This window comes from Pongo abelii, chromosome 8 (genome assembly GCF_028885655.2).
Source record: "Pongo abelii isolate AG06213 chromosome 8, NHGRI_mPonAbe1-v2.0_pri, whole genome shotgun sequence".
In the NCBI taxonomy this organism is placed as follows: Eukaryota; Metazoa; Chordata; class Mammalia; order Primates; family Hominidae; genus Pongo; species Pongo abelii.
The window spans coordinates 96146243-96158357 of NC_071993.2; the positions used below are offsets into that span (position 1 = coordinate 96146243).

At 39.8% G+C, this 12115-nt stretch overlaps 1 protein-coding gene across 3 annotated transcripts in view; it reads right to left on the reverse strand.

The window, feature by feature from the left end:
- LIPA (lipase A, lysosomal acid type) overlaps positions 1-12115 on the reverse strand; it is a 200977-nt gene that overhangs the window by 148663 nt on the left and 40199 nt on the right. The window lies entirely within an intron of this gene.

The window sequence follows — 12115 nt, forward strand, 5'->3', positions numbered from 1 at the left end:
TGGCTCACTCCTGTAATCCCAGCACTTTGGGAGGCCAAGACGGGAGGATCACAAGGTCAGGAGATCGAGATCATCCTGGCTAACACGGTGAAACCCCGTCTCTACTAAAAATACAAAAAATTAGACGGGTGTGGTGGCAGGCGCCTGTAGTCCTAGCTACTCGGGAGGCTGAGGCAGGAGAATGGCGTGAACCCGAGAGGCGGAGCTTGCAGTGAGCTAAGATCATGCCACTGCACTCCAGCCTGGGCAACAGAGCGAGACTCCATCAAAAAAAAAAAAAAAAAAAAGAAAACAGCAGGGGGGGGTGGGGTGCAGCTAAATATAGAAATTGAGTCAAGTGCTAGAGGAAAAAAATTTTAGTGCTTTACTGAATTGGCTAACAAGCAAGTTTATTCGCTTAAATCTGATGGGGAGAGTTTGAATCTCATTGTGCTCCTTCACACATTGAAAAGGGAAAAGAAAGTGAAGCCGTACTGTCCTATGAGACAGCCTGAGACTGGCTACTGGCCTGAAACCTATCTTTTGAGATGTTAAATGTTATCATATCTAAATCTAAATATCAGATAAATCTTCCCTGATTGCTGCTTTCAAAAAGTTATGACAGGAAGCAACACAAAACTGTTTGGTGGCACACATCGCATCATCAGCTCAACTCCCACTTTCTGGCTAATGAATACCTATCCACGTGGTTGTGGCAGCAATATCAGCACTTCTCCTTTATCACTGCACCCCTTTGTCGCTCTTGATATGTCTTGCGTTAGGTACTTGTCACCTGCCAGACCAATCAGACTTCTGAGAATTTGCAACTGGAATTGACAACTTCCATTTTCGGTCTACTAGGTCAGCTGTTCAAAGGAGATTTATATTCAGGGAGCACAGGAAGTCAACTTTTTCATATGGGCAAAGATGTTGACCCACAAGAAGATCTACAAACAAAGCACATGGGCAGAAAGAGAGAAAAGATTCTTGTGTTCACCACAGTATCTCAGCTCCATTTTCACTTCTTAAGGCCCATCTCTCTCCTATACTTTCAGACTATTGAGATACCTTATAATATAAATTATTATAGCTTTATAACAAATCCAATCCTTTGTTTAAGATAGTTCTCAGTCCTTGAAAGCAAGATAGTTCTAAAGTATTCATATATATGTATATATATAATATATGTATATATAATATACGTATACATAAGATATGTGTATATATTATACACGTATACATAAGATATGTGTATATATTATACACGTATACATAAGATATGTGTATATATTATACACGTATACATAAGATATGTGTATATATTATACACGTATACATAAGATATGTGTATATATTATACACGTATACATAAGATATGTGTATATATTATACACGTATACATAAGATATGTGTATATATTATACACGTATACATAAGATATGTGTATATATTATACACGTATACATAAGATATGTGTATATATTATACACGTATACATAAGATATGTGTATATATTATACACGTATACATAAGATATGTGTATATATTATACACGTATACATAAGATATGTGTATATATTATACACGTATACATAAGATATGTGTATATATTATACACGTATACATAAGATATGTGTATATATTATACACGTATACATAAGATATGTGTATATATTATACACGTATACATAAGATATGTGTATATATTATACACGTATACATAAGATATGTGTATATATTATACACGTATACATAAGATATGTGTATATATTATACACGTATACATAAGATATGTGTATATATTATACACGTATACATAAGATATGTGTATATATTATACACGTATACATAAGATATGTGTATATATTATACACGTATACATAAGATATGTGTATATATTATACACGTATACATAAGATATGTGTATATATTATACACGTATACATAAGATATGTGTATATATTATACACGTATACATAAGATATGTGTATATATTATACACGTATACATAAGATATGTGTATATATTATACACGTATACATAAGATATGTGTATATATTATACACGTATACATAAGATATGTGTATATATTATACACGTATACATAAGATATGTGTATATATTATATACGTATATATATAATATATATGGATATATATATTATATATATAATTAGTCAGTCATTCTGACCTAAGGGAAGTTAAGTTGCATAACAAAAAGAGAAAGTGAAAAAAGTCCCCCTATTTGAGATGCACAAGTAGTGCTAGGTAGTGTATAATATACTCTTTGCTCTTTCTCTGTATCCAAAAATCTGTGGTAAAATTAACCGAGATAACAAATTTGTGAGTAGAGTTTTAAATTGTTGCAAACTCTAAGAAGCTGTGAATTTACATGTCTGAGTGGAAAGCAAGAAAACTAAAACTGCCTGTGCAGAAATAAGAGGCAGAAGAAGCCATAACATCTACCTACAAATAAAAGACACATCAAGGAAGCATTTAGCCTTCCATGAATTGCACAGAATTGGAGAGTGTTGACAAATTTCACAGATATTTAAGGGCTGGGAAAGGATATGGAGCCCTTCATGTAGCTGACATGGGTGAAAAATTCCTTTCTAATTTTGGTGAGGAGATTTATTAGTTTTATTCAAAAGAACATTACCAGTGCATGGGGTTTCCAAGGAGCTCTCCTGGCCTTTCCTTGAATTCCTTACCTAATACCACTACAGACCTCTGTGCAGGCGCAGATTTGACTTTCCTTCTGGAACACAGCTAAAGATAAAATCTAAAGACAGAGATCTTGTAAATTTGTTTGAGTTCTTTGTAGATTCTGGGTATTAGCCCTTTGTCAGATGAGTAGTTGCAAAACTTTCTCCCATCCTGTAGGTTGCCTGTTCACTCCGATGGTAGTTTCTTTTGCTGTGCAGAAGCTCTTTAGTTTAATTAGATCCCATTTGTCAATTTTGGCTTTTGTTGCCATTGTTTTTGGTGTTTTAGACATGAAATCCTTGCCCATGCCTATGTCCTGAATGGTATTGCCTAGGTTTTCTTCTAGGGATTTTATGGTTTTAGGTCAAACATTTAAGTCTTTGATCCATCTTGAATTAATTTTTGTATAAGGTGTAAGGAAGGGATCCAGTTTCAGCTTTCTACATACAGCTAGCCAGTTTTCCCAGCACCATTTATTATGTAGGGAATCCTTTTCCCATTGCTTGTTTTTGTCAGGTTTGTCAAAGATCAGATGGTTGTAGATGTGTGGTATTATTTCTGAGGGCTCTGTTCTGTTCCATTGGTCTATATCTCTGTTTTGGTACAAGTACCATGCTGTTTTGGTTACTGTAGCCTTGTAGTATAGTTTGAAGTCAGGTAGCATGAAGCCTCCAGCTTTGTTCTTTTTGCTTAGGATTGTCTTGGCAATGCGGGCTCTTTTTTGGTTCCATGTGAACTTTAAAGTAGTTTCTTCCAATTCTGTGAAGAAAGTCATTGGTAGCTTGATGGGGATGGCATTGAATCTATAAATTACCTTGGGCAGTATGGCCATTTTCACAATATTGATTCTTCCTATCCATGAGCATTAAATGTTCTTCCATTTGTTTGTTTCCTCTTTTATTTTGTTGAGTAGTGGTTTGTAGTTCTCCTTGAAGAGGTCCTTCACATCCCTTGTAAGTTGGATTCCTGGGTATTTTATTCTCTTTGAAGCAGTTGTGAATGGGATTTCACTCATGATTTGGCTCTCTGTTTGTCTGTTATTGGTGTATAGGAATGCTTGTGATTTTTGCACATTGATTTTGTATCCTGAGACTTTGCTGAAGTTGCTTATCAGCTTAAGGAGCTTTTGGGCTGAGACGATGGGGTTTTCTAAACATACAATCATGTCATCTGCAAACACGGACAATTTGACTTTGTCTTTTCCTAATTGAATACCCTTTATTTCTTTCTCCTTCCTGATTGCCCTGGCCAGAACTTTTTACAAATTTATAAGAAAAATTTTTTTTACAAATTTACAAGGAAAAAAAAACAAACAACATCATCAAAAAGTGGGCAAAGGATATGAACAGACACTTCTCAAAAGAAGACATTTATGCAGCCAAAAGACACATGAAGAAATGCTCATCATCACTGGCCATCAGGGAAATGCAAATCAAAACCACGGTGAGATACCATCTCACACCAGTTAGAATGGCCATCATTAAAAAGTCAGGAAACAACAGGTGCTGGAGAGGATGTGGAGAAATAGGAACACTTTTACACTGTTGGTGGGACTGTAAACCAGTTCAACCACTGTGGAAGACAGTGTGGCCACTCCTCAAGGATCTAGAACTAGAAATACCATTTGACCCAGCCATCCCATTACTGGGTATATACCCAAAGGATTATAAATCATGCTGCTATAAAGACACATGCACACATATGTTTATTGCAGCACTATTCACAATAGCAAAGACTTGGAACCAATCCAAATGTTCATCAATGAAAGACTGGATTAAGAAAATGTGGCACATATACACCATGGAATACTATGCAGCCATAAAAAAGGATGAGTTCATGTCCTTTGTAGGGACATGGATGAAGCTGGAAACCATCATTCTCAGCAAACTATTTCAAGGACAAAAAACCAAACACCGCATGTTCTCACTCATAGGTGGGAATTGAACAATGGGAACACTTGGACACAGGAAGGGGAACATCACACACCGGGGCCTGTCGTGGGGTGGGGGGAGGGGGAGGGATAGCATTAGGAGATATACCTAATGTAAATGATGAGTTAATTGGTGCAGCACACCAACGTGGCACATGTATACATATGTAACAAACCTGCACGTTGTGCACATGTACCCTAGAACTTAAAGTATAATAATTAAAAAAAAAAAAAAAAACAGAGATCTGCTGATTAGAGATTGTAAAGACAACACTTCCCCAATCAGACAGCTCTTAGCTTCTGGCTTCTAGCTCTGTCCTGCAATTGTTTCTAAACCACTCCTTATTCTTGTGAACAAGATGGCTATAGTTTCCCATTACTGGCTCATCTAGGCCTATAGAAACCAAAGGACATATTGTTCCTTCTTGGTCAAAAGTTACATAGAAAATTTACTAGAAGTTAGATTGCATTATTTATAGAAGTTGGCTAACAGGCAAGTTCATTCGCATAAATCTGATGGGGAGAGTTTGAATCTCTTTGTGCTCCTTCACACCTTCCCCTGGTGCTGGAAACGAAAGCTGGTTTCCCTAGTAACCAGCACCTATTATGTGTGAGAGAACTGTGACTGTGAGTTTTGAGCGTTTGTGTGTGTATTTGGGTAATTACTGCTGACTGAGGTTCTCAGTACAGCATGAACTTTATTTGTGCCAGAAACAGAAACTTTTTTTTTTTTCCAGAGATAGGGCCTCGCTCTGTCACCAAAGCTGGACTGCAGTGGCATGATCATAGCTCAATGCAGCCTCGAACTCTTGGGTTCAAGCATTTGTTCCACCCCAGCCTTCCAATTAGCTAGAACTACAGGTGTGCACCACCATGCCTGGCTGATTTTTTTTTTTTATTTTTTGTAGAATTAGGTCTCACTATGCCCAGGCTAGTCTCAAACTCCTGGCCTTAAGCAGTCCTCCTGCCTTGGCCTGTCAAAGCTCTGGGAAGAAACTATTAAACAAACAAAGTTTATTTTGAAGTGTCATCGATTGACTCTCTTGACGTTGGGCTGCATATGAGTGCTTTCTATGGGGCACATGACCTGGAGGAAAGGAGGGAAGAATGAAAATAGTGTGGTGAACTTGTGAATTCATATTCCACTAGCACAGAGCTATTAAGAAATCTTCCCCAGTGATCCTATTGCAAACTCTGGCTACACTTCTATGTATAATCCATATGCACCACACCTCACAAGCCTTTGGCTACATCACATTTGTGTGTTAGTCCTAAATTTTGATAGCTTTAGCCCAAACAGATCAGAATACCAGAAAGGGTCCCCAGCTGTCTCAAGCATTCCAAAGAGGACTTCCACAAACATGCTCAGCAGACATTGATCACCTACTTCCTCTCCAGCACCTCCACCCACCAACTCTGCTCTCTCTTCTGCTGATGGATTTCATGGGCTTACTGCTCTCTTGGGACCATTGTCTTAAGTGGGTTATAGAAAATATATACATATTTAATATTTGCTTTAAAATGTACTTACTGATATCTCAATGTATATAAGATATAAACATGGTGACAAAAAGCAAATTAAAATTAAGATAGTGAGAGAAAAAAGGAATAGCCAGGTCTAACACATCAGGTAAGTTGTCCACTTTTCCTGCTCTGGCCCTGGCTTAGTGCTAGTTATAACTCAGGTTCAAGTTGCTGAGGATGGAGAAAAAAATTTGGAGGAGTCCAAAGTAGACAGAGAAAGATATGCCCCCAGAGCATCACTTTAACTACACACAAACATATAAACTTACACACACATACAAACTCACACACTCACAAACACAAACACAAAACTCACACACACACAGACAAATGGTTAGAAGGCATCTGAATCTGCTCTCCCTGGCTCTGGAACTCTTGGGAGCTGCCAGGTGTCTACCACAGGGATTGGATTATTTATATTCATTAAGCTCAATGTCAATCTTTTTCCATGGGCAGTGCTGACTCCACAGCCTTCTCCACAGTCTACGGCAAAGGAAAAACTCCTTAGAATGATTTGTACACACAACAGAAGCATTCTACTTGTACATTCTTCTTATACATACAAAAGAAGCATTCACTCCAAGCTCAGGGAAGAGAAACTCAGTCTCCTGCCTTTCTGGGACCCCAGAATGTCTCTTAAGTGCCCTTCCAACTAGTGCTTGGTAAATAGGACACTGGGCGAACGAAACCACTGACCACAGGCCACGTCTTTCCTCTGCAAGCTTCTAGATTCAGTTGCCAGGATGGGCTCCTGGACTGTGCCTATTCTACTGGACACTGATTAAAAGTCATCTCTGTGCTCTTTCATTTCAGGCAGCTGGGGAGGGGATGGCAGTGAGCAGCCAAGAAGCTGTTTCTCTCCACCCTGGGAACCAAGCCATTGAGCTAAGTTCTGAAAACTAGTATGTTGGAGTTATCTTTATCAAGAAACTTCAAAAAGTTCATGAAATAGCTGAAGGAGGAAGATTAATGAAGAGAGTCATAAAAGAATATTCTATGGACAACAGATAATGCTTTTTAATGAGTTTTTCCTAAATAGAAGTGTTTCCTATATAGAGGTATTTGCGCCCTCTACTGCCTTCAGCTGCTACTTCTCAGCAAATTATCCCCTGAATATAAAGTCTTAGATATTAGCACACAGATCTTTTGAGTTTTTTAAAAAGGAGATTCATCAGTATATATGGATGGAAGGAAAGGCAGAGAGAATGGCATTCCTAGTCTCCTCTGGAGCAGGAATGCATACTATATTCCCCACATACAGCCAAAGGTCACTGTGCCCAGAAAATGTAGGAAGTTTCTTAATGAACTATATTAAAGCTATAAAAGCTGCAGCTCAAGAAACTGGTATGTGCTACCGAAGGCAAGTGCTGCTTCCATCAGGTGTGTGGCGGAACCCCCAGCATCTGACACTGCAGGCTTTTATGTAGAGCTGGGTGGTCTGATATGAAGCCACTATGCAGCTATTTCAATTTATATTTAAATTAATTAAAATAAAATCTAAAACTCAGTTCCTCAGATGCACTAGTTACACTTGCAGTGCTCAATAGTAATATATAGCTAGTGGCGGCACAGTTTTAGACTGTTTTCTTTTTTTGTTTGTTTGGTTTTTTTTTTGAGACAGGATCTGTCTCTGTTGCCCAGGCTGGAGTGCTGCAACACAGTCATGGCTCACTGCAGCCTCAAACTCCTGGGCTCAAGCAATCCTCCCGCCTCAGCCTTCCAACTAACTAGGACTACAGGCTCACACCACCACATCGGGCTAAGTTTTTTTTTCAATTTTATTTTTTGTAGAGACAGGGTCTCTCCATGTTGCCCAGGCTGGTCTCAAACTCCCACGCTCAAGTGATCTTCCCAATTGGCCTTGCAAAGTGCTGGGATTACAGGTGTGAGCCAACCAACCCAGCCTAGAACATTTTTAACATTGCAGAAAGTCCTTTTGGAACTAATGTAGGGTTTTTCAGTCTAAGCACTATTGCCATTTGGGGCCAGATAACTCTTCGCTGTGAGGAGCTGTTATGTACATTATAGGATGTTTAGCATCAGCAATGACCTCTACCCAATGGATGTCAGTAGCACCCACATCTCCAGTTGTGATCATCCAAAGTGTCTCCAGGGGCCAGGTGTGGTGACTCATGCCTGTAATCCAGCACTTTGGGAGGCTGAGGCAGGCAGGTCACCTGAGGTCAGGAGTTCAAGACTAGCCTGGCCAACATGGAAAACCCCATCTCTACTGAAAAAGTACAAAAATTAGCTGGGCGTGCTGGTGGGCACCTGTACTCCCAGCTACTCGGGAGGCTGAGACAGAATTGCTTGAACCTGGGGGGCAGAGATGGCAGGGAGCCGAGATCGCACCACTGCACTACAGCCTGGGCTACAGAGTGAGACTCTGTCTCAAAAAAAAAAAAAAAAAAAAAAAAAAAAGTTTCTCCAAGTATTGCCAGATGCCCCCAGGGGCAAAATTGCCCCCATTTGAGAACTGTTCATTTAAAGCAGTAATCAGCCCAAGTAGGGATTGGCCAGATCCCACCATAAGGAGATATCACAGAACTCATACAGACAGCCTGGATAAGTTGATGGGTAAGAGTATCTAATGAAAGACCATCCACTCCTACATCATGTGCCACTGCCACTTCATGATCTTAATGCATATGGCTTAAGACATATGGGTTAATAAGGCTAAGCTTGTGGCCTGCTTACAGATGGGGAATCTTGATAATTCCATGACTCTCCATTTTAGTTCACATCAGAACTACAACTCTTTATTTACTTTAGGGCTGGAGATCAATAACATGATCCAAAATGTCTTCTATGAGCCTCACAAAGTAGTATTTCTTTTCTCTGTGCTTACACAGTATCTAAATTGTACATGTTTTAGTACAATAAAATCAAATATGTTCTAATCTGTCTCTGTCTCCCACAAGACAGCAAACCACTAGTGATGGAGGGGAAGAAAAGGCATCTCCATTGTTTTACCAACTGGTGTTCTCAGAATGCCAGGCATAACACAGGTAAGCATTACTGGTTTGCTGAACGTTTGAACTGACGAGAAGCCCCTGACAATGAACGCTGCTTTGGAGGCTTGTGAGTACTACTTGTGAAGATCGCCTACCATCTGACCAATTATTTTTACTGTTGGAAACTTAAACATCCTTGGAATTCTCAGAGCTATAAGAATAACATGGGTGTTGATCTATGTTCTTTTTAGCCTATCTAATTTAAGATTCTAAATTTTGGTTGCATGAATACTACGCAGCCAAAGAACAAGATCATGTCCTTTGCAGCAACATGGATGGAGCTGGAGGCCATTATCCTAAGTCAACTAACATGGGAACAGAAAACAAGATACTGCATGTTCTCACTCACCAGTGGGAGCTAAACACTGAGTACATGTGGACACAAAGAAGGGAACAACACAAATATGGGACCTACTTGAGGGTAGAGAGTAGGAGGAAGCCCCTCAGAGAGGCCCCTATCACATAAAACTTCCCGTCTCTGGTGTACTAATTTGATAGTCAGCTGGCAGTTTCACCGTTGCACATTCCTTCTTATCTGCTTTTGCAGGATTACCATGACTTGAGATACAAGAACAGGTTTATGGTCCTAGACCAAAGCCTTTCCCCTAGTGTGTGCAGCCAGCATCATTGCACACTGCAAGAGTAGCCACGGGGACCCTTTGGGGTCAGACCTGCTCACAGACTAGACAGTCTTGGGAGTATTCTTCCAGTGGGGGAGACAACAGGATTATGATTTTGCCAAACACTTCAGGTTAAAGACCAAAAGTTAACCGAGGAAGTTTTTCATGAACCTCAGGAAGAGATAAACGTCCAATTCTCTGTTATTTCAAAGCAACCAATGTGTACTGTTTTTATTAAAAGCAAATTAAGCGCTTATCAATCTGTCTTCTGCTACGTGACAGGTCACTTGAGAAGAGGAAACATGCCCTATGTGTCCCAACATAGTACCTGGCCTGTACCTAATGATAATTCATAGCTTGCTGATTTTAGAAATGGACAAGGAGCTTAGAGCAATGAAGTCTGCCTTGGCCATGCTAACAATATGTTTGGATCACAGGTTCCTTAAACCTCTATGGGTTTCCCAGAACCACGGGAATGGCATTGAACTTGTTTTTTCAGCTCAATTTATAATCCTAAATTTCAATTGCATCTAGAAAACATCTTCACCTCTTCACATTTCCTTTATAGACATGGACTTTTCAAGTCCCAAGATACTTCAGACAGTCTAAAAACAACTTGCTTTCCAGGAACCTGAGGACTTTTCCAATAGACATTATAGGATCTATGAAATATCTTGAGTCTAGTTCAGTGATGTAAATGTTTCCTACAATTTATATAGACAATCCCAGGTGAATGAATATTTGACATGTAAAACAATGAAAGCACAGAAATTCAGTTAGAACCGGAACACGTGGGGCTGGGCGTGGTGGCTTACGCCTGTAATCCCAGCACTTTGGGAGGCAGAGGTGGGCAGATCATGAGGTCAGGAGATCGAGACCATCCTGGCTAACACAGTGAAACCCCGTCTCTACTAAAAATACAAAAAAACATTTGCCGGGCGTGGTGGTGGGTGCCTGTAATCCCAGCTACTTGGGAGGCTGAGGCAGGAGAATGGCGTGAACCCGGGAGGCGGAGCTTGCAGTGAGCCGAGATTGCGCCACCACACTCCAGCCTGGGCGACAGAGCGAGACTCCATCTCAAAAAAAAAAAAAAAGAACTGGAACACGTGGGAGTCAGCCAGAAAAGTAAATCAGAGTAGCCCAAAGATAGCCATCAAGACCCCTGAGGTGGTATGAAGATTACCAGGACTTTCAGAGCAGAGAAGTTCCTAGTAGCTGAGTATTTTCTCTGTGGACATGATTGGTGCAAGTTTGCAAACATGAGTAGTTTCAAAAGCAAACATCAGACACTCTCTGTAGAGGTCAGTGCACTTTGACCTACATCCTTTCTGGTATTACATGGATTATTAAGGTGCACAAGGGGAAACCAAAGCATAGAAAAATAAAGTTCTAGACTCAGAGCCTCATAGAAAGATAGGTATTTATTAGGAATGAGTCTCTGATCCAAAGCATTTGGACCTGAAAGGGATCCAGGGATCATTTGGAAAAGTATCTGTGAAACTTTAATGTACCAACAAATCATCTGGACATGTTAAAAGGCAAGTTCTCATTCAGGAGATCTGTGGAGGGGCCTGATATTCTGCATTTCTAGGCTTTTAGTACATGATGATGCCACTGTAACAGACCATATCCTGAGTAGCAAAAATCTAGTCTAGTGGTTTTAAATCATGCACAAAAAAATCACTTTGGGATTACTTTTTTCAGAAAACTTACTGATAATACTCATGCCTGGGCTTCACTTCCAGAGATTCTGATTGACTGGGCTGGAGATTGGCTCAGGCATCTGCATTTTTAAAAGATTTCCAAGGAATTTTATAGTTTGCAGCCCAAGGTTGTAAACCACTGTTCAAGGCCAACTTTTTTATATACCTGATGAGGAAACTCAGTGTTTAAGTGAAATCAAGTTCGCTCTGCTAGTTAGTCGAACACAGAGCTGGTTCTGGAATGTTGATAGTGGTTAAGTTTTATTTCTCCAATGCTTAAGTTTCATTTCTACAAGTAGGCATCCTGCCCATTAGAAATGAGTTTCCCTCTCTAGTTTCCATTGTTTTTTTCCTATTTGTAGACACACACATTACACACACACACTCTCTCTCTCTCTCTCACTCTCTCTCTCTCTCTCTCCTACACAATGTGTTGGCTGTTTCCTTATTGTTGCTCTGTCCTGTGTGGTTCATGGCTGTATTTATCCAAGGACACACTGGACCAGATCCTGAATACCTAATCAGTTGAGCCAGAGCCTCACAGAACCAGGACTGCTGCCAAATTCAGTGACCACATGACAAACACTCACTCTGTTTCTCTGACACGCTGTTACTAAGCAATAATTTTATGCATGAAAAT